This window comes from Salvelinus namaycush, chromosome 27, assembly GCF_016432855.1.
Source record: "Salvelinus namaycush isolate Seneca chromosome 27, SaNama_1.0, whole genome shotgun sequence".
In the NCBI taxonomy this organism is placed as follows: Eukaryota; Metazoa; Chordata; class Actinopteri; order Salmoniformes; family Salmonidae; genus Salvelinus; species Salvelinus namaycush.
In genome coordinates, this window is record NC_052333.1 from 9,355,550 (window position 1) to 9,379,848 (window position 24,299).

A 24,299-nucleotide genomic window follows, 5' to 3' on the forward strand; every position below is an offset into this window, starting at 1 on the left:
TACTGTAGACTATATAGCCTCTGTTCTGATCCCGTCTCTACTGTAGACTATATAGCCTCTGTTCTGATCCCGTCTCTACTGTAGACTATATAGCCTCTGTTCTGATCCCGTCTCTACTGTAGACTATATAGCCTCTGTTCTGATCCCGTCTCTACTGTAGACTATATAGCCTCTGTTCTGATCCCGTCTCTACTGTAGACTATATAGCCTCTGTTTCTGATCCCGTCTCTACTGTAGACTATATAGCCTCTGTTTCTGATCCCGTCTCTACTGTAGACTATATAGCCTCTGTTTCTGATCCCGTCTCTACTGTACACTATATAGCCTCTGTTTCTGATCCCGTCTCTACTGTACACTATATAGCCTCTGTTTCTGATCCCGTCTCTACTGTACACTATATAGCCTCTGTTTCTGATCCCGTCTCTACTGTACACTATATAGCCTCTGTTTCTGATCCCGTCTCTACTGTACACTATATAGCCTCTGTTTCTGATCCCGTCTCTACGGTAGACTATATAGCCTCTGTTCTGATCCCGTCTCTACGGTAGACTATATAGCCTCTGTTCTGATCCCGTCTCTACGGTAGACTATATAGCCTCTGTTCTGATCCCGTCTCTACGGTAGACTATATAGCCTCTGTTCTGATCCCGTCTCTACGGTAGACTATATAGCCTCTGTTCTGATCCCGTCTCTACGGTAGACTATATAGCCTCTGTTCTGATCCCGTCTCTACTGTAGACTATATAGCCTCTGTTCTGATCCCGTCTCTACTGTAGACTATATAGCCTCTGTTTCTGATCCCGTCTCTACTGTAGACTATATAGCCTCTGTTTCTGATCCCGTCTCTACTGTAGACTATATAGCCTCTGTTTCTGATCCCGTCTCTACTGTACACTATATAGCCTCTGTTTCTGATCCCGTCTCTACTGTACACTATATAGCCTCTGTTCTGATCCCGTCTCTACTGTAGACTATATAGCCTCTGTTCTGATCCCGTCTCTACGGTAGACTATATAGCCTCTGTTCTGATCCCGTCTCTACGGTAGACTATATAGCCTCTGTTCTGATCCCGTCTCTACTGTAGACTATATAGCCTCTGTTCTGATCCCGTCTCTACTGTAGACTATATAGCCTCTGTTCTGATCCCGTCTCTACTGTAGACTATATAGCCTCTGTTCTGATCCCGTCTCTACTGTAGACTATATAGCCTCTGTTCTGATCCCGTCTCTACTGTAGACTATATAGCCTCTGTTTCTGATCCCGTCTCTACTGTAGACTATATAGCCTCTGTTTCTGATCCCGTCTCTACTGTAGACTATATAGCCTCTGTTTCTGATCCCGTCTCTACTGTAGACTATATAGCCTCTGTTTCTGATCCCGTCTCTACTGTAGACTATATAGCCTCTGTTTCTGATCCCGTCTCTACTGTAGACTATATAGCCTCTGTTTCTGATCCCGTCTCTACTGTAGACTATATAGCCTCTGTTTCTGATCCCGTCTCTACGGTAGACTATATAGCCTCTGTTCTGATCCCGTCTCTACTGTAGACTATATAGCCTCTGTTCTGATCCCGTCTCTACGGTAGACTATATAGCCTCTGTTCTGATCCCGTCTCTACGGTAGACTATATAGCCTCTGTTCTGATCCCGTCTCTACGGTAGACTATATAGCCTCTGTTCTGATCCCGTCTCTACGGTAGACTATATAGCCTCTGTTCTGATCCCGTCTCTACTGTAGACTATATAGCCTCTGTTTCTGATCCCGTCTCTACTGTAGACTATATAGCCTCTGTTTCTGATCCCGTCTCTACTGTAGACTATATAGCCTCTGTTTCTGATCCCGTCTCTACTGTAGACTATATAGCCTCTGTTTCTGATCCCGTCTCTACTGTAGACTATATAGCCTCTGTTTCTGATCCCGTCTCTACTGTAGACTATATAGCCTCTGTTCTGATCCCGTCTCTACGGTAGACTATATAGCCTCTGTTCTGATCCCGTCTCTACGGTAGACTATATAGCCTCTGTTCTGATCCCGTCTCTACGGTAGACTATATAGCCTCTGTTCTGATCCCGTCTCTACGGTAGACTATATAGCCTCTGTTCTGATCCCGTCTCTACTGTAGACTATATAGCCTCTGTTCTGATCCCGTCTTTACTGTAGACTATATAGCCTCTGTTCTGATCCCGTCTCTACTGTAGACTATATAGCCTCTGTTCTGATCCCTTCTCTACTGTAGACTATAAAGCCTCTGTTCTGATCCCGTCTCTACTGTAGACTTTATAGCCTCTGTTCTGATCCCGTCTCTACGGTAGACTATATAGCCTCTGTTCTGATCCCGTCTCTACGGTAGACTATATAGCCTCTGTTTTGATCCCGTCTCTACACTGACAGTGATTCACAGGCCTGTCCCTTACCCTGATGGAGAGCACTACATCACATTCTCCCTATGCTGTAGCTCTGCCGTCCGTGTGTGTCTGCGTGAGTCTCTCCCTCCCTGCTCCCTGTCCGTGCCTTGTGCATTACGGACGCGGCATGCCAGTCATAGCCACAGCGCTCTTCTCCTCCGTCTCTCTCCCCCCTGCCGCTCACAGCGCAGGATGCAGGTCTCATCAAAGCCTGGCCCTGATGGGAGAGGGCAACACGGATGGATGGATGGATCGTGAGATGAACTGGAAATAAAGCACAGCGTTAGATTGGATGGAGGGAGAGATGGACCAGGTTGCTCGGTTTCTAAGAAACCATGAGCTCTCTTGCTCTTTCTCTCTCTGTGTGTGTTTCTTACTCCTCCCCCCTCCCTTGACTGACCCTCTTGTTATCTCTTTGATCTGTTTCTCATTTCCACTCCAGTAAGGTTTGGCTATGCAAATGAAGCCATAGCCTAATAAAACAACACTGCGTACGCAAACCAAATTGATGGGCTCCTTTTTACCACATCAAGGAAAGAAAATTGCATAAGGCTGGCATTTAATAATTATGATACCAAGATAGATGTTTTATTTGAAAGAGACTAATATTTGAGAGATATGGCGATTTGTTTTAAGGATGTAGTACTAGCTAAATGAACTGCAGACATTCATTTCCAAACACTAATTAGGTCTACAAATGTGTTAATGCTTTCTCTGCGAGAGCTTGTTTCATACTTCTTCTGTGGTGTTGTGATCTTTATACTGACCCTGAATTCTGGATACCAGTAAAGCTGGATAAGACTGTGTGTGTGTGTGTGTGTGTGTGTGTGTGTGTTGTGTTGGAGTCATGTTCCCAGGGCAGTGATACACTGTCTTAAGTTGACTCTGTCATTCATCGCAGGCTGACCTTGAGTTTAACAACAGCTCACAAACACAAAACCTGGAATCTGACTGTCAGATAATAGAAAATTCAAGAAAAGCAGTGCGTTTGTCCCAAATAGCATTGCAACCTATTCACAATGTAGTGCACTACGTTTGCCGGGGGCCCATAGGGATTTGCTCAAAAGTAGTGCCCTATAAAGTAAGGAATAGGGTGCCATTTGGGACGCATACAGAATCTGTGATGTTTTCTCTATCTTTGGTATTTTCAGCCAGACATTTTCTGCCAGTTTAAACTCACACCTTCATGCTTTTCATCACCCGGTAGAAAGGGGGGGGGGGACAGAGATAGATCGACGCCTCTGTAATATTCATCTTTGTCCTCAAATGAGGAGCCTGTCTGCCTGTGTGGTGATTCTGAATCTGCTCACAGAGCATCTGCCGGACACTCCAGATTAGAACGTCAGGAGCCATAACAACTGCTCCGGTTTGGATTATGTATCGCTCGTTGCCAGGGTGATTTGGCGCCCCTCCCCCCTGTCTGTCACATCCCTTGCTCTCCCAGGAGGCAGATGTGTATTCAGTTACAGCAACATCTGTGGAAGTTGGCTTACCCCTGCACGCACGCACACACACACACACACACACACACACACACACACACACACACACACCTGGTGGGACCAACTGGAGCATGGGGAGAGGGGGGGGGGGGGGGGGGAGATTTGTTTCTCTTTTCCTTGTGTGGATTTATCTTCTGCGGTTGCTACAGCAGACAGTGTTGGGAATAGGGGCCCATAGGGGCTCTGGTCAAAGCTAGTACACTATGTAGTGAACAGCCTGTTTGGGTCAACATTGCAGCTGGATGGAAGAGGACCCTCAAGGCATTTTCTTATTTTGCTGAACTGGAATTCTCACTGTCCCTGACTGTCACCATCGTTGGCAAGTCAATCCCCCCACCACATCTGCAGGCCACCTGCTGTGGAACTTTGTCACAGATTCTCAGATTCTGCACTCCCCAGAGCGAGTGTCTACAAATAAAGAGGGACAGTGCTTTTGATGCCAGCAGCAGCACTTGCCGCTCTAATAGTCTAGGACTGGCTGGCTGGCTGGAGGCTTGTGTGTTGAAGGTAGTCTCTTTGCCTGGAGGGGCAGACTGAGATCTGTCTAACTGGTCTGTGTGCATTTCTGAATCCAGACAGACGGTCTAGATAGAATGAAACAACGTGAAGGAAGGAGCCCCAGTAGAAAAAGAGGACAGTGTGTCCTTAGAACGGGGTGGAGGAGGGGGAATGCCCCAGACTAGTGGAAGGTGAGCCACCACTTCCTGTTGCTGCATCATGTGATCTGATCTATTTCCTGTACGAACGGATACTTTGCAGGAAACAAGGCAACATACAGTGTCATCTTACAACCCCTTTTGCTGTGGTTGTTTCTCAATATATTCATATGAGTCTGGCCAGAGTCTGGCCTCTTGAGTTGAACACATCATGTGAAACAAGATCTGTTGTTCCTCTGAATTCACAGCATCGTGACAAATGGATGCTATTTGATGACATCATTATAATGACATATTACCCGTTGCAATGAGAGCTCAGTTTGAAGCACAGCAGAGGCCTTGCTCTTCATGTTTGTTCTCTCTCCCTGTTACACAAAAGTATGGGTTACATGCAATAATTAACCCAGAAAAAACAATTATGCCATTTTAAATTCTCTTTATGTTCATGATGTTCATATCCCAAAATAGACTAGAGTTCAATCGCATGAAACTACTGCACCATAAGTGTAGGGTGAGTCCCCTGAGCAGTGTCGTAGACATTTTACTAGAGGAAAGAATAACAGCCCTCTGCAAACCCAATGAAAGGTGTAACCCAGGGTTCCTCAACTGATGGCCCACGGACCAAATTTGGGCCCCCAATTAATGGTTTTAATTGATGGAGATTAAAGACTAAAAACAGCGAATCAGCTCCAAGTGATTATTTTTTGGGGAAATCTGTTCCAAAGTATTACCACGCATAAGAGAGATATACGCCGAGTGTACAAAGCATTAGGAACACCTTCCTAATATTGAGTTGCACCCCCTTTTGCCAATCTACACAGATTGAATTGGATTTAACAGGTGATATCAATAAGGGATCATAGCTTTCACCTGGATTCATCTGGTCAGCATATGTCATGGAAAGAGCAGGTGTTCCTAATGTTTTGTACACTGTATGATCGCATACAAATGTTTTCGTAAAATATTTAATCTGTTTGGGCTTCTTGTGGTCAATTTGAGTCTATAAATGATTTGTAATTATGCCCCTGTTACGAATCCCTTTGGCCCGGCAGTCTAGGGGGGATGGTATCGAGACTCATGCAAAGTGTAATAGTGACAAAGTAACGGTGAGAACGAAATAACCACGACAACTTAAATTCTACCGTCAAACTCAGGGTTTATTAGCAAACACACAGTAATGGGGGGGCAGGAAAAGGGGCTGAGCTGGACCCAAGGAAAGAAATAATAAGCATCCAAAAACACCCCTAAGCTAGACTAGCCTATTTCAACAACAACTAACCAAAAATACAGTGGGTGGTCCGCCCAGTTCTAACTAGTGTATTTAACAAAGTTTACCTTTTTCTGGTTACCCCCTTGGTTACCCCCTGTCTGGTTACCCCCTTTTCCCACTATCAAACAAACACTCAAACACCATAACAAACACAATACTCACAGGTGTGGACAAAGTGACATGTAGATGCTAAACCACACAAGAGATCTACAAACATATGGCATTTACAGAGAGATGGCAACACAAAGAGATCAAGCTCCAGAGTAAACAACTGACAGGGTTTTTAAACCAAGGGAAAGGGAATGTGATTGGGTAGGAGAAAAGGAGCAGGTGTCTTCTGATTAGGGACTGATTGATGACTGATTGGGGAATGATGATTGTCACCTGTGAGTAGGGGAGAAGGAGAGAAAAGAAATACACACAGGATACACACAGAATACTTGTATCCGTAACAGTCCCCCCCCCCCTGACCATCCGCTCAAGAAAACATCTGCCCACGGCTGAATCTAGTTGATGATCCCTATTTTAGTCTGACTGAAGCAGAGGGATGAAAGGCCTATGCGCGTCCCAAGTCTCCTCCTGAACAGTTGATGTTGAGATGTGTCTGTTACTTGAACTCTGTGATGCATTTATTTGGGCTGCAATTTCTAAGGCTGGTAACTCTAATGAACTTATCCTCTGCAGCAGAGGTAACTCTGGGTCTTCCTTTCCTGTGGTGGTCCTCATGAGAGCCAGTTTCATCATAGCGCTTGATGGTTTTTGCAACTGCACTTGAAGAAACTTTTATAAGGTTCTTGAAACTTTCTAGATTGTCTTAAAGTAATGATGGATTGTCATTTCTCTTTGCTTATTTGAGCTGTTCTTGCCATAATGTGAAATTGATATTCTGCCTAATAGGGCTATCTTCTGTGTACCCCCTCTACCTTGTCACAACACAACTGATTGGCTCAAACACATTAAGAAGGAAAGAAATTCCACAAATTAACTTTTTAACAAGGCACACCTGTTAATTGAGATGCATTCCAGGTGACTACCTCATGAAGCTGGTGGAGAGAATGCCAAGTGTATGCAAAGCTGTCATCAAGGCAAAGGGTGGCTACTTTGAAGAATTTCAAATAAAAAAATATATTTTGTTTTGCATAACACTTTTTTGGTTACTACATGATTCCATATGAGTTATTTAATAGTTTTGTTATTTAAATGGTCTGTGTATGTATATGTGTGTGTATGTATGTATGTATGTATGTATGTAAGTATATATATATATATATATACACACGACTTTGACACACACATACACTACACGTGTACAATAAATACACACATTTATTTTATTCCTTTTGTATTCTGTCCATGTGACAAATAGTTTGTTTTTATTGGCTTTGTAAAGGCATGGGTATAGAGATGAGGGTGGTAAAGCAAACAATGGAGGCATGAGGTAAATGTCAGTAAAAGATGGAGTCTGCAGTAGGGGGAAACAGCACCAATGGCCGGCCCCACCACCGCTCTTGTTTTTGTTGCTGAACTAAGGGTGATTTGTTTTTATTTTTAATATACATGTTGTGCTCTTCTATCGGTTGTTCAATGATGTCAGACGGGAAAAACTGTGTTGGTTGTTTGCAGTAACTTATATGTTGTTGTAATATTGCAAACGGATGTGGCTGTTTCCACATGAAGGATTCCAGCTTTTAAATGTCCCCAGCCAGCAGTATACAGTATCATTTCTCTGACATAGCCCAGGCTGTGTGGGGCCTAGCTATTGGCAGGGTTGTTGAAGGTGGTGCATGTAGCTAGCTACTAGCTGTTCAGTGAGCCTGATCTGCAGGGGTGAGGAATTACGCTGTGGTCCTAGTACTTCTGGCAGCAGGGATGGGGGTACAGGGGGAACTCTGTGGGGTGAGTGGGGGGGGGGGGGGCTACGACTGTGTTTTGTAAAATCCAGACCTCCCTGGAACTCACCCAAGCCTGCTGGAGGTGGGGGTATCAGTCACAGCTGGGGGGCCAGGGGGGCCCAGGGAGCGGTAGGAGGACAGCTGGCAGAACGAGAGGGTGTGTTTGCGTGCCTCCACTAGCACTATGAGCGTCCATGTGATTGAAGATCACAGTATCTCCTTTGTTCCCCTCTGCCTGATCTGCCGTGCTGGTCACAGATTGAGACTCTGTCTGGTCTCCAGTGCTGGTCACAGAGTGACTCTCTGTCTAGTGAGTGCTGGTGACTGTGGCCATTCACAGCATTCTGCACCTCAGCAGGGGGAGTGGCGGGGAGGGAGAGATGCAGAGCTGTCTCTCCTGACAAGATCCCTCTGCACTGTGTCGTTCCTCCACCGTGGGAGTGTGTGTCCTGTGAATGGGAGGATGTTTGGGACCAGCACGTTAATTGTATTTTATTTATTAACCTTTTATTTTTTAACAGGGTGTTATATTAAGTCTCTTTTTCAAATGAGCTCTGCACAATACAAACACACACGTAAATACAAAACACAATAAAAGTACTAAATTACCTCACTTCGATCATTCCCCACTAATGTTTTACATTCCCTACAGGGCAACAGGCAAGCCTGAGCCTCCCCTGCAACATGATCCACATCTGTGGAGCATTTAAACTAGTACCGTCTCTCCCTAAATCAGAAGCCACCCTCGGAACCTCTTGCACTATCCAATCTTGTGCGCTTGTACTGTATTCTATGGTGACTGTACTGTATTCTATGGTGACCTTGACCAGTGTGGTCAGATACGTTGGACGTTTCTGCAGGAGCGCTTTGTAAAGTAACAGAAGGGAATGCTGCTCTCTTACAGAGGCCCAACCCACCTTTTGATACAATACACAATGGTGAGTTCTAAAACCATCCCTAGTCATTTTTATCTAACTAGGCAAGTCAGTTAAGAACAAATTCTTATATACATTGACTGCCTAGGAACAGTGGGTTAACTGCCTTGTTCAGGGGCAGAACGACAGATTTTTACCTTGTCAGCTCGGGGATTCGATCTTGTAACCTTTCGGTTACTAGTCCAACACTCTAACCACTAGGCTGCCTGGGCACAATGGGAAAACAGCATCTAGAGGTTTAGGTGTGGAAGCTTCCGCATGCCAGTAGATTATATCCCGGTAATCTAAAACAGACAAAAGTTGCCTGGACAACTTCCTTTCTATTATCAAAAGACGGACATGCTCTATTTCTGTAAAAATAATCACATTTTGATCATCAATTTCTTTACCAGCTCAGTAACATGCATATTTATCATCTAGCCAGATACCAAGATCAAATTTAATTTGTCACGTGCCGAATACAACAGGTATAGATAGACCTTACTGTGAAATGCTGACTGAAAAGCCCTTAACCAACAATGCAGTTTAACGAAAAATAAGAGTTAAGAAATAATATACTAAATAAACTAAAGTACAAAAATAAGTAACGCAATACAATAACGCCGCTATGTAGAGGGGGTACCGAGTCGATGTGCGTGTGTACATGTACAGGTTAGTCAAGATATTTACCAGAGGGAACTCGTTTGATTTGTGTTCTGTTCAGGCTAGTCATTTCAAGGTCACTTAAGGCGACGTTATGTGACCTAGACGTTATGGGACCTAGATAATAGCATGGATCTTGTTTTGTTTACATTAAGTATTAACTTAAGATCCAAGAGGGACTTCTGTAAGGCATGACAGTGCCAGAAGCCCTGGAGGCGATGCTGTAATGCACCGTCATGTGTATAATGTCACTGCTACTGCAGAGTATTACTGCCTGTGATCAGTCATCACAGCTAGCTAGAATTCTAATAGCTAGAGGATAATAGCCTGCCTCGGCTTTATTCTCAAAGACATGGATGCGTTCCAAATGGCACCCTATTCCCTTCATTGTGCACTACTTTCGACCAGGGCCCACAGAGCAGGAGGACCCATAAGGCCCTGGTCAAAAGTAGTGCACTATAAAGGGATCAGGGGGCCATTTGGGACACATCCAATGGTTATTGTTAAAAGTGTATGTTCCATTTAGATTTATGGGCCAATGAGAAATGAAATTGCTGCTGTGTGAATCCTCCTGCATACCAAGGTACACTGTGAACTGAGGCGACCTTTCTGTTTATAAAATGCACTGTGTGTGTGTGTGTGGCTGACAGCATGTTTATTTTTGTTGCTCTAAAGAATGTATTATTTTCCTGTTACAGTGGGAATGGGGTGGAAGGAGAGGAGGAATATGTCTCCTTCCACCCCGTTGCCTCCTGAATACATTGGTTATCACTAGTCTGTGTCATATACACTGCTGTAGCAAAGAGATTCCCCTTATTCAGGTTCTGAAGGACTTCCCTTTGACTTACTTTTGATTTCGAAAAACACTTTCAGGGCTCCCATTGATGTTGAGGCCGACGGTCTCTGACTGTATCTCTGAAGCCTTTATTTCAAGTAGGACATGTAAAAATAGCAGCAAATCAATCCCAAATGTTCCCCGCTCGGGCTCTTTCAGGTCTCAATCTAGGGTAGCAGAAACCAACAGGGATTTGGTGACATGGGACAGTATATCTTCAGCACCGCCTGACTGGCTGACTATGACTGACTGTATGGCTGACTGACTGACTGTATGGCTGGCTGACTGACTGACTGTAAGGCTGTATTCCCATTTTCTTCACATCAACTAGAAGTGTGCAATATTTACAAGCATGTCTCTCTGTTTGCCGCTGTCTTTCTGTCTGACACGCACACTCTCTCTCTCTCTCTCTTTCTCTCTCTCTCTCTCTCTCTCTCTCTCTCTCTCTCTCTCTCTCTCTATTTCAATTGGAAAATAGACTTATGCTTTGGCTATTCTTCAGAATAGTCTCAATTCATAAGAGCTTAGTTATTGAGCTACTATTGTTTAGTAAGCCTTTAGAACTAAAGCTCTTGTCTAAATGCACTGTATTCACACATGAACCATTGTGTAGGTTTATGGTTGTTATGACATTAAAGCTCTACAGCCGAATGACTGGGTCTCTTCCCCTATTCACTTTACTGTAGTAGCGTTCCAAATGGCACCCCAATTCCCTATAGAGTGCACTACTTTGACCAGAGCCCTATGCCATTTGAGACGCACCCTGTGTGTCTGTTGAAGGTGTATCAGCCTGTTGTTGGGCAAGAAGAAGAAGGGTGTACTGGCACGTGAAGTGCAGTCGCAATTATGATGTTTTTGTTTGCTGGTTCCCTCAGGGGGAAGAGGATTAGCTTATTTTAGGTTTGGGTTGTGTGTTCTTTTTCTTCTCCATAAATGAGTGAAGCTAAGCGTTATGCGACAGTATTGTGCTCTTTGACTCCAATTATTGATTTGTAAAAAATATACACTACCGTTCAAAAGTTTGGGGTCACTTAGAAATGTCCTTGTTTTTGAAAGAAAAGCAATTTTTTTACCATTAAAATAACATCAAATTGATCAGAAATACAGTGTAGACATTGTTAATGTTGTAAATGACTATTGTAGTTGGAAACGGCAGATTTTTAAAATGGAATATCTACATAGGTGTACAGAAGCCCATTATCAGCAACCATCACTCCTGTGTTCCAATGGCACGTGGTGTTAGCTAATCCAAGTTTATCAATTTAAAAGGCTGATTGATCATTAGAAAACCCTTTTGCAATTATGCCAGCACAGCTGAAAACTGTTGTGCTGATTAAAAGAAGCAATACATCTGGCCTTCTTTAGACTAATTGAGTATCTGGAGCATCAGCATTTGTGGGTTCGATTACAGGCTCAAAATGGCCAGAAACAAAGCACTTGTCCGAGCCAGAACGGCCCATATGGAGGAGCCTATCTCCTGTTGCTGGAGCGTGAGGCAACTTGATCTACAAGTACACCCCCTTGACATGACGCTAGTAATAACTGTACAATAACAAAATAGTTAGGTATAAGCAATGGTTCTATCACATCACCTTCAACCAACCAGCCATGTTAGATCAGAGATTTCTTCAAGGAAGGGAAGAAGGATGTATTGTTAAACATGGCCTGAATCTGAATGGGATGTTAAAAACAAAAATGAGAGATACCACTTCCTCAAATGGCTAAAATTACTCGGCAGACCGCAGAGAAAACCCTGATGCTCGTAGTCTATCATTACTTACTTATTACTCTATTGCTTAGAGTACATCGGCTATTAGTAGGGCTGTCAGAGTTAATCAGTTAAATTGTTATTGTTGTTAATCAGTAATTTTAGTGCACACTTTTTTACGTGATTAGTCACATTGTCTGAAAGGGTTCAAAATACACTGAAAACAATCAAAATACCTAATATAAACAGTACCAGTTAAAAGTTTGGACACACCTATTCATTTCAAAGGATTTTCTTTATTTTTACTATTTTCTACATTGTAGAATAATAATGAAGACATCAAAACTATGAATTAACACATATGGAATCATGTAGTAACCAAAAAAAGTGTTAAACAAATCTAAATATATTTTATATTTGAGATTCTTCAAAGTAACCACCCTTTGCCTTGGTGACATCTTTGCACACACTTGGCATTCTCTCAACCAGCTTCACCTGGAATGCCTTTCCAACAGTTTTGAAGGAGTTCCCACATGCTGAGCACTTGTTACCTGCTTTTCCTTCACTCTGCAGTCCTACTCAACCAGCTCAATTGGGTTGAGGACGGGTGATTGTGGAGGCCAGGTCATCTGATGCAGCACTCATCACTCTCCTTTTTGGGCAAATAGCCCTTACACAGCCTGGAGATGTGTTGGGTCATTGTCCTGTTGAAAAACAAATGACAGTCCCACTAAGCGCAAACCAGATGGGATGGCGTATCGCTGTCAGAGCTGTGGTAGCCATGCTGGTTAAGTGTGCCTTGAATTCTAAATAAATCACAGACAGCGTCACCAGCAAAGCACCCCCACACCATCTCACCTCCTCCATGCTTCACGGTGGGAACCACACATGCGGAGATCATCCTTTCACCTACTCTGTGTCTCACAAAGGCATGGCGGTTGCAACCAAAAATCTAATTTGGACTCATCAGACCAAAGGACAGATTTCCACTGGTTTACTGTCCATTGCTCGTGTTTCTTGGCCCAAGCAAGTCTCTTCTTCTTATTGGTGTTCTTTTAGTAGTGGTTTCTTTGCAGCAATTTGACAATGAAGCCCTGATTCACGCAGTTTCTTCTGAACAGTTGTTGAGATGTGTCTGTTACTTTAACTATGCAAGCATTTCGCTACACCCGCAATAACACCTTCTAAACATGTGTATGCGACCAATAAGATTTGATTTGAAGCATTTATTTGGGCTGCAATTTCTGAGGCTGTTAACTCCTCCAATGAACTTATCTTCTGCAGCAGAGGTAACTCTGGGTCTTCCTTTCCTGTGGCAGTCCCCATCAGCCCTTGTTTCATCATAGTGCTTTATGGTTTTATGACTGCACTTGAAAACTTTCAAAATTCTTGACATTTTCTGGATTGACTGACCTTCATGTCTTGTAGTAATGATGGACTGTCGTTTCTCTTTGTTTATTTGAGCTGTTCTTGCCATAATATGGACTTGGTCTTTTACCAAATAGGGCTATCTTCTGTATACCACCTCTACCTTGTCACAACACAACTGATTGGCTCAAAAGCGTTAAGAAGGAAAGAAATTCCACAAATTAACTTTTAACAAGGCACACTTGTTTATTGAAATACATTCCAGGTGACTACCTCATGAAGCTGGTTGAGAGAATGCCAAGTGTGTGCAAAGGGTGGCCACTTTGAAGAATCTCAAATATAAAATATATTTTGATTTGAATAACACTTGTTTGGTTTCTACATTATTCCACTATGTTATTTCATAGTTTTGATGTCTTCACTATTATTCTACAATTTTTGAAAATATAAAAAAGAAAGAAAAACCCTTGAATGAGTAGGTGTGTCCAAACTTTTGGCTGGTACTGTACATCTAAAAACAACAATACCAAGTCAAAACAGGTTGACATTGTGATTTAAAGAAAGTGTGCTTTATCAATTTTCCACATTTTGCTAACCATTACTTTGGACTAAATCAAGACGCCAATATACTTGTAATGCTTTTTGTATAAAAAATCTTAAATTACAGATCAATTTGAGCAAATTCTGAATCATACGGGAAGCCACAGAATACAGCCAAATATATAGAAACATCACAATTGGCAGCTAAACAGTGGATTCTACCTGGACAATCAGTCCTATGGACTAACCTACATGGTTTATGCTAGCACTGAGCTGTGTGTGCCAGATAAAGTGAAAGCTGAGGCTGAGGCACCACTGTAGAGAGAGGGTAGTATTGATTTTGCCCTACAGTTACACGCACTGATTACGCAATGTTCAAATGGTGCTGTTGGACAGATTACTTAATGCATTGTTTTCCCCCCCAATGGAACCACTGTTTCATAAGCTGATCCGTGTCATTAAGGGTTTATTAATAGAATATGTTCATTTTTTAAATGTTAAACTGTTTTTTTCCGGCACTCATCAGAAAATCCGCCCACTTATTGAAGCACTGCACTGCAGAGGGAGTGGGATGAGAGAGAGATCATGATCGGTCATGGTCACTCCACTATGGGGGTGGTTTTCTTCTAATGAATGGAGGTTTTTCTGCTGTTGGTCCTTCCTGATATTCCTACACCTATCCCACCTCTACATACCTCCACCCGTCCTCCTCCCCTGAAAGGACAATAGAAATAGTCCCCTGTTCCCATGACTCCCTCCACAGACCAACCAAAAAGCCCCATTCATCCCAGGCCTACTGTAGGTCACGTGAACCGGGAGTGCTTTTGTGTGCTGTGTGGTCCTTCCCCCTCCTCCCACCCTCTCAAAGAAGAATGGTCGAGCCGAGCGTGCATTTACATTTTCCGGGTGGCTCGCCCTCCTTGGAGGTTGCCCTGCAGGAGCAAAAGTCAGCGAGGTTTGATGAATACCCCTCAAGAGGAAGAGTGGGTCAGGAAAGTCACTACCACTTTCCATGTTTCCCCCTCGAGTGCTCATGTTGTTCCTCGTCAAGTTGTTCCACTTGATGTTGTTCCTCATCAAGTTGTTCCACCTGATGTTGTTCCACTTGATGGTGTTCCACCTGCTGTTGTGTTGAGACTGAGAGAAACAGAAACACAAGTGCTACTCAAGTCTCTAAAACTGCAATGTACTTTTAAATGACTTGATATTAAACATCTGTGCTATGGTTTTCTCACCTATAGCAACATAGTAGAAAGCACATTTCTATTCTGCTATTATGGCTTTCCTTTGTTTAGAAACGGATGGCACAGGGGTGTTGTGTGTTCAGGGCCTAACCTCAGCAGTGTGGAGACATGGTAGAGTGAGGGGTATTGTGTTTTCAGGGCCTAACTGATCTAGCAGCAGTATGGGGACATGGTAGAGTGAGTTTAATTGAGGTCAAACACGTTATAAAGCATTACAGTGAGACTCATAAAATCCAGGCTGAATACAGTAGTCATCTACTACCTTGGCATCCTCAGGCCCTATGAGGCTAATAAATGCAGTCCTCTTGATAGTATTCAGATGTGTGTAAACCCCATTTTCTACAAGGGCAATATACTGTAGCTCAATGTCTTTTTGTTGTTGAAATATTTAATTATGTCTTTTTTGAGGACCCAGATAAAAAAAAATCCTGACCTGAGTAGGAAAAACTCCAGACCCCCGTGATGAGATCCAGATAGGCCTGGTGGTGGTCGTGCTGTGTGATAAGAGCTCACATTCCATATCCCCGAGCTGCTCCTCCTCAAACATGCCGGACCTACTTTCCAAGCCCCTTCACTACTCTCCCAGCTATGTTGATTACACATCACTGTTAGCCAAGAACCACGATAGCCTTGAGTCTTCTGGGAGTATCCCAAATAGCACCCTATTCCCTACATGGTGTATTACTATGACTAGAGCTCCTATGGGCCCTTGTCAAAAGTAGTGCACTATATATGGAATAGGCTACAATTTGGGATGAGCCCTGGAGGCTGGAGTCTTCTGGGGAAACGGTCACTGACAGCATCATTTGGTTGGTTTATCCCCTCCATCTCTCCCTGGATAAGTGGAAATAATTTGGGGTTTAGAAACCACTGTTATCAGAATTGGGTTTGATTTATATACAGTCCATACAATCTTGTTCTGTAGAAGATCAGACCGAGGTCTCTTCCCTAATCCTGTGAAATTGGAGGAGGAAAGTAAGGGTCCTTTTGACAGTGTTCCCTAAAAGAGTCCTTTTGACAGTGTTCCCTAAAAGGGTCCTTTTGACAGTGTTCCCTAAAGCTAAACTTGAGGTATTATTAAGTGTGAGATCCAGAGTTGCTTTTGATAAAATCCTTGTAACGTCTGTACACGCTACGGGCCGAGGCGTTTGGTGTTGCACTCCTTCCCTCTACAAATAAGAGCCGTCCATTTTGCGTTTCAGTAAATGTGATAAGAATATTATTGTCCCCTCTCCAAGCCCTAGTTGGTTTGTTTCTTTCTCACCAACTCCCTACAAGTCTTTATTGGGTTTGACAGACACTAGTGACTGGTGACTGAGTCAGATTTGCCTCAGTTTCATGCAATAGCGCTCATTGTTCGAGACTAGGGCTGTGGTGGTCAGTGATTGTCAAGCAAGTAACTGTCGGTCTCACGTTAATTAACATAAACACATTTAGCATCTGGCTTCCACACAGCCTACAAGCCACTGATGCAGACCTTTGGAACATCTACATTTTAAAAACTATAATAAATCCATGTAATATAGCCTACACCTTCACAATAAATTCATTATTTATTTTAGACAGGTCTAAAGAAGCATGATATGAAGAAAATGTGGTCTATTTCAGAAGAACAGAATAGCATATGCTGAGTTGTCCTTATGTTAGATCCTGATGTGGCTATGCCAAATGGCTATGGGCTACACTAGTTCATTTAGCATACAATATTTGAGTTATTAATGTAACTTTAGTTGTTCTACAAACGTTGGGCTATATGTTTAGATTTTTAATACATTTTAAGTCTGCATGATACGACTCTAATGATGATTTGAAAAAAGTTGCTTGAAAAGCATGAGCTCTGCTCTGTTTTTTGCGCAGGCTGTACACACTTCATTAGTCTCTTATTTACGATTTGACAAGCACTTGATAATGCCTAGAATTTCACGGCGGCATCCCCTTTGTGGCCTTAATGCACCCTAAAAAAATCCATGCCTTTGTTGTGCCTTTCTCCCTGAGTGCTGTGCTCTCTCCATCACACGATCGGATCTTTCTCACAGGCTACAAGTGAAGACAGACACATCGGGGACTCAACTGCGCTCATCCTTATCCAATTCCGGGGTGCATATTGAAGATATTGGAAAAATTGTCCACATTCACTTTTCGCCAGCCAACAAGATGAGTAGGCCTAACGAACAGCAAAAGCACTAGCCTATGTCAATCTACTATCCCCCATAGTACAAAAGTGGACCTATTCTGTGCGAGAAATAAATATTCCAAACAGTGGGATGCAATAGATCGCAAATTAATACAACCACTAGCATTAAAAAAAAACATTTTTTTACGCAATGTGGCTGACACAAAAGATCAGAACGTTTAGCTTAAAAATGTATAAACTATTAGACTGTTTCTTCATATTATAAGCGCAGCAATGCGCACATGGTAGCAGGCTATAAGCGCAAATGTTCCATTAGCTTGAAAACACCATTACCAAAAGTGACTGCAAATGCGATTATGAACGTAATGCTTTTACTATAAAGGTGCATTTTTATGGTGAATTATCTTCACCAAACTTGAAACTCACGCGCTGCTTATGTATGCCAGTTAGACTCTAAACCTCTTGTAAAGCGGATTAATGTGCCACTTTTTGGCCACTTTAGTTGTGATACAAACCTTTTCAAAACATATAGGCCTATGGGCTAGGCTACATGAGGTGTGCAACTATGATTTGAAAAAGTCACAAAAAATGGCTTTCTTATGCTGGGTATCATTCACAAGTGGTAATAAACTCAGCAAAAAAATTAATGTAATCTCACTGTCAACTGCGTTTATTTTCAGCAAACTTAACGTGTAAATATTTGTATGAACATAAGATTCAACAACTGAGACATAAACAGAACAAGTTCCACAGTCATGTGACTAATAAAAATGGAATAATGTGTCCATGAACAAAGGGGGGGGGGGGGTCAAAATCAAAAGTGACAGTACTGCAGTGCATCTCCTCCTCATGGACTGCACCAGATTTTCCAGTTCTTGCTGTGAGATGTTACCCCACTCTTCCACCAAGGCAACTGCAAGTTCCCGACATTTCTGGGGGGAATGGCCCTAGCCCTCACCCTCTGATTCAACAGGTCCCAGACGTGCTCAATGGCATTGAGATCCGGGCTCTTCGCTGGCCATGGCAGAACACTGACATTCCTGTCTTGCAGGAAATCACGCACAGAACGAGCAGTATGGCTGGTGGCATTGTCATGCTGGAGGGTCATGTCAGGATGAGTCTGCAGGAAGGGTACCACATGAGGGATGAGGATGTCTTTCTTGTAAAGCACAGCGTTGAGATTGCCTGCAATGACAACCGGCTCAGTCCGATGATGCTGTGACACACCGCCCCAGACCATGACAGACCCTCCACCTCCAAATCGATCCCGCTCCAGAGTACAGGCCTCGGTGTAACGCTCATTCCTTCGACGATAAACGCGAATCCGACCATCACCCCTGGTGAGACAAAACCGTGACTCGTCAGTGAAGAGCACTTCTTGCCAGTCCTGTCTGGTCCAGCGACGGTGGGTTTGTGCCCATAGACGACGTTGTTGCCGGTGATGTCTGGTGAGGACCTGCCTTACTACAGGCCTACAAGCCCTCAGTCGAGCCTCTCTCAGCCTATTGCGGACAGTCTGAGCACTGATGGAGGGATTGTGTGTTCCTGGTGTTACTCGGCAGTTACCATCCTGTACCTGTCCCGCAGGTGTGATGTTCGGATGTGCCGATCCTGTGCAGGTGTTGTTACACGTGGTCTGCCACTGCGAGGACGATCAGCTGTCCGTCCTGTCTCCCTTTAGCGCTGTCTTAGGCGTCTCACAGTACGGACATTGCAATTTATTGCCCTGGCCACATCTGCAGTCCTCATGCTTCCTTGCAGCATGCCTAAGGCACGTTCACGCAGATGAGCAGGGACCCTGGGCATCTTTCTTTTGTGTTTTTCAGAGTCAGTAGAAAGGCCTCTTTTAGTGTCCTAAGTTTTCATAACTGTGACCTTAATTGCCTACCGTCTGTAAGCTGTTAGTGTCTTAACGACTGTTCCACAGGTGCATGTTCATTAATTGTTCATTGAACAAGCATGGGAAACAGTGTTTAAACCCTTTACAATGAAGATCTGTGAAGTTATTTGAATTTCTACGAATGATCTTTGAAAGACCGGGTCCTGAAAAAGGGACGTTTCTTTTTTTGCTGAGTTTATATCATTCACAAGTGATAGGCTAATATTTTCACCCATCAGACTATTCTTGATTTAATCTTGTCTTTACATGTACTAAATTATATATGTGTGACATTTTGTTTTGATTTAGAATGGACCATTATCATGCACCTGTCTTGAAAGGGGCAGCGGGAAAAAATACATGTCATCTATGACCTTAAAAAGCGGATGGAGGACCGTTTTCCCGTGGTTCATTTACCTGTCAGCCAGGTAGGCAATACTCCTGTTGTAAATATAAGCAATCAGCTTAATATTAGGAAAGTTGAGAAATAAATATAGTAAGCCTGTAGGAAGCTGATGGGATCCTCCTTTTTTTAGTAGAGGCCATCACTCTGTTTTCTCACGCAATTGCATAGCCTAGAGAAATGTTGCGCGACATGAGCTCATGGGCTCTCATGAAGTGTTTGATTAGATTTTTCAATTACATTTGCATTGATGTCAGAGTAATTAGAGGGACAATAGAGTGCTGAGTACCAGGCAGTTAGCAAGTTTGGTAGGCTACTAATGACCATGAGCAGCATCAGCACTTGGAGAAGCCTAATTACCTTGACTACGTGGAATTTGACTGCCTTCATGACTCGTGACCGCCGGTGGGGTGCGGTAATACGGTCACCGCAACAGCCCTATTCAAGACACTTGATTTTCACTCTCTCACACACGCACACAAATTTGTGCTTTGGCTGTGTCTTAAGTTAACCCCCTTGCTGTCCATCTGATTGGCCTTCTGCCCACAGTGTTTGTGTCTGAGTTTTAAGTTTTATTGTCACGTGCACAAGTACAGTGAAATGCCTTTCTTTCAAGCTCTTTTCCAACAATGCAGTAATCAAAATCAGTAGTAAAAATATTCTACTGTAAAGTGTGTGTCTGCGTATGAGAGACCTGGTCTGTGTTGCCTGATGAGCCCTGCAGCAGAAGGTCACACAGTCAGAGTGACTCACTGAAGCCTGTGAGTCCTGTCTGTCTCCTGCTCTCGCTCTGCCCCCCCCCATTCAATTTCAATTCAAAGGGCTTCATGGGCATGGGAAACATATGTTTACGTTGCCAAAGCAAGTGAACTAGATAATTAACAGGAGTGAAATAAACAATCAAAAGTGAACAGCAAACATTACTCACAAGTTTCAGAAGAATAGACACATTTCAAAGTGATTGGCTAGTACAGTGTTGTAACGATGTGCAAATAGTTAAAGTACAAAAGGGAAAATAAATAAACAATATCTCTCTCTCTATCCCTACACCCACTCTCTCCCTATATCTCCCCCCTCTCTTTCTTTCTCTCTCTCTCCCCATCTCCCTACTCCCCCTCTCTCTTTCCCTCTCATCTAACACTCTCTCCATCAGTTCATCATCCTCTGTGACTGTCTGGCAGTAGGAAGGCCTTTCAGTCTACAAACTCCTAATTGAGCTCCACTGTTATGTTTAAAGCTCATACCCCTGACATCCCTGTTGAGAGATATTGCCTTATGTAATCAGAGATGGCATATTATTTTTAAATCTAAAGGGATCTGGGTTTGAACACTGCACATTTATGTTCTGCTTAGAGAGACAACCTGTGACATCTTATGGAATGTCTGTTTCAGTTGTTGTACACTGCAGGCTCTAAATGTGTCCCAAATTGCACCTTATTTCCTATTTAGTGCACTACTTTTGAACAGGGTCCCTAGGGCACTGTGTAGGGAATAGGGTGCTGTTTGGGATGCAACCTCTGACATTTTTTACATTTATTTAACCTTTATTTAACTAGGCAAGTCAGTTAAAAACTAATTCTTATTTACAATGACAGCCTACCCCGAATTCCCCTAACCCGGACAACGCTGGGCCAATTGTGGGACTCCCAATAACAGCTTGGAATCGAACCAGGGTCTGTAGTGATTCCTATAGTACTGAGATGTAGTTCCATAGACCGCTGCGCCCCCCGGGAGCCCTCTAAATGCACTGATTTAGCAGTTGGATTATAGAGCATAAAATGTTGCGTTAGGAGGCCCCGTTATGGATTGACTAGAACTACACCGGAAGGATACTCCAACATTTAACACTCATCATAGACCAAAACAATGTTGTGATTGGGTAACTGATGCTTATGTGTAGGCTGGGAGAGTTCCAATGGGAGATGCATCATATCACATCTCATTCTTTAAACAAAAACACCCTCAGGTACTAGCTACCATTGTATTATTTTAACAAAGAACATACTAGCTAGTAAAGCCCTTGTTATGTGTGCTGCTTGGCATTTGCAGTTAGAGAACTTTTGTTGTGTGGGCATGTTTCTGCTCTGGAAGCACAGTTCGTTTTTTTTATCAACTTCCCACAGAGCATCCCTAACCGTGTGACATTCCTTCCCTGTCAAGGACTCTTCTGAGTGGGGACAAGTCCCCCTATTCTCCCAGGCCCCCCCAAGGCTCCTGCTCGGGAGAGTATGGGGAGGAACAGAACAGTACAGTACATTGCTGTAGGCTAATTGGTTTCCTTAGCATAATCGGCTCATCTCCATGGAGACGACGGCTAACTAGTGCTCTGCGATAGCTCTGTGGTGAGCAGGGCTGGAGGAGGGAGCAGGCCGTTTTTAGAACTGTCGTGTGGAAAAGTACTTTGGGGAGCGATGAAGTAGTGGTGGTGTACTTAGAAAATAGTTTGGCTCTGTGTTGCTGTGTGCAGCCCTGGCTACGCCCTGAGAGAAGAGTAGCTTTCCATACCCAAATGCTCCAGTGAGATCTTCCAGCTCTTTAAATGAGTTAGCCTGCTAAAACATATGTTATGACAGTAACGCCTCTGGTTTTGTGGTATCTAGAATTGTGTAGCTACACGGTATGTGAATCACGACCGCTCAGTCTTGTCAATTAGCATAGCAGAAGATTTCCCCCTCGCACGGGAATGCACTGAATGTAGGCCCCAACTGCTGAAACACAAATGACCCAATAAGGTGTAGTGAAATCCCAGCTAACACAGAATGTTCCTGTGACTTTCCCTTATATATTCTCTTTAACTTTTTAACTTTTTACATATAACGCTGCCACAATGTTCTGGGAACCAACATTTGTTAGCTGGGATATATGTGCCTGTCTGACAACCTGTGATCTGTTCTGTCTGGTACAATTGTATAATAACAATTGTAAATGTCAAACAGGTGGTCGTGTTAAATGCTGTGAAAGGAGAGATTCTGGTGAAATGTTAGATGTCTTATGAAACACATTATGTGAAACGGCTGAGCTCATTTGCCCTGTTGACCTACCTGCCTCCTCTTCTCTTTCTTTCTCTCCCTTCCTCCATCTCTCTTTCTGCTTAGTCTCTGTGGCCTTGTTGACCTACCTCCCTCATCCTCAATCTCTCTCTCTTCTGCCATCTCTCTCTTTCGCTCTCTTTCTCTCTCCATCACTTTCTCCACCTCTCTCTCTCTCTCTCTCTCTCTCTCTCTCATTCTCTCTTGTCTCTGTGGCCTTGACAGCTCAGATAATCAGAGAGCCAGATGAGTTAGCTTTGAATCTGATCCCAGGTAAAAATCTGCTAGAAAACAGACTACTATAGTATTTGGCTTTGTGGTAGAGATGAGTAGGGACTCGGGGGAGTTGGGGCCTCACTAACCCTACGGTGGGTTAAACATATGCTGTGTGTCAGACTTCACACACTGACACTGGCCAACTAAGACGTCAGCCCCCGACATTTGTAATGGGTGCAGTGAAGCAGCTGTAAGCACCAGACCTGGGTTCAAGTAGCATTTGTCTTCTTTCAAATACTGTATCTGCGCTTGATTGAGCTTGCCTGGCACAATGGAACCAAAGGAATAGTCTCGAAAGTGCAAACCCCACCACGATACCGTTCCAGGTAGACAATCAAATGCTCAAAGTATTTGTAAAGATTTCAAATACCATTTGAACCCAGGTCTGGTCAGCTTCACTGACACTTCCCAACTAAGACGTCAGTCCCAAAGCTTAGTTAAATGAGGCTGAAATGTTCAGATCCTGTCAGGTTTTGGCTCATTCTCCCACCACCGTGCGAGTTGTGCTTATAGTCTATGGCATCAGTGAGACAATAGGGCAGCCAGAGGTGGAAGTGAGAGCTTGGCTATGTCCCAAATGACACCATATTCTCTATCTAGTGCATTCCTCCTTACTGATGCACTAGAGATGGGCCCTTGTCAAAAGTAGCGCACTACATAGGGAATAGGATGTCGTTTAGGACGAAACCCTTGTGGTATTGGGTAATGGAACATGGCTCCCTCTGCTCAGAGCTCTGACTAAACTATGTTGACCCCACACCAGGGTAATGTTCAGTAGGCAAACACTGTGGAATGTTCCAGATAGAAATGACATGAATAGAGCTGGCGTGATTCCTTATTGTACGTGTTAGAAAGGCATGTTTATTCTAAATAATGTATTTTCTATCTGAACGTTCCCCGACTGTTGTGCCCGGCGGAATGCTGACCAGTACATGTAGTAGTACAGTATAGCTGTGGGACACAATGTTTTTCAGGTTGAGGTAACTTCCTGTGAGCAAGGCGTGTAGTCTGTTTCTCCAACGGTTGTCTCATCTTTTAATTTTTCTGCTTTTTTTCACCGTCCTATTTTGCTACAGACCTGTTTCCTCTTCTCTAGACAAACGCCTACTTCCTCCTTCTGTTAACCTCTCTCTCTCTTTTGCTTTTTTCTGTCTCTGTGCCCAAGGAGAGGCACGGTGAAGTTTAGTTTGAAACCCTTGTTCTTGTGACTGCTGAACCTCGAAGGATGCTTATTGTATTTGTGGCTAGCTAGTGTTAGTGGAGATTTTGTTTATTTTAGTTTTGTTGTGGATTTGAAAGAAGACGTGTTGGAGGGTGGACCCGCGGGTTGAACTCGCTACCTGCTTGTCGTCAAGGTTTCCGGGTGAGTCCCCGGTCTTCTCTTCTTGTTGTGTACTCACTACTCAGGCTGGAGTAGGGTGCGTTGGGCCGAAGGGTGCGGCCCTCATTTTAGGGCCCTCCTCCTCTGCCCTCCTCACCCCCTGTGCCCTCTAACCCCCCTGGGCACTGACCCTATTCAGACTACAGAATTATAATTATTATAAATCACAATACCAGGACAGCCATTCTGAGTGTACCCAT

General features: G+C 43.6%; 1 protein-coding gene across 1 annotated transcript in view; it reads left to right on the forward strand.

Moving 5' to 3' along the window:
- Positions 1 to 23,848: 23,848 nt before the first annotated feature.
- Positions 23,849 to 24,299, forward strand: part of LOC120022534 (engulfment and cell motility protein 1-like) — a 158,459-nt gene continuing 158,008 nt past the window's right edge. The window contains exon 1 of the mRNA XM_038966482.1: positions 23,849 to 24,081. The gene's annotated coding sequence lies outside the window, so the exon portion shown is untranslated. The remainder of the gene's footprint in view (positions 24,082 to 24,299) is intronic.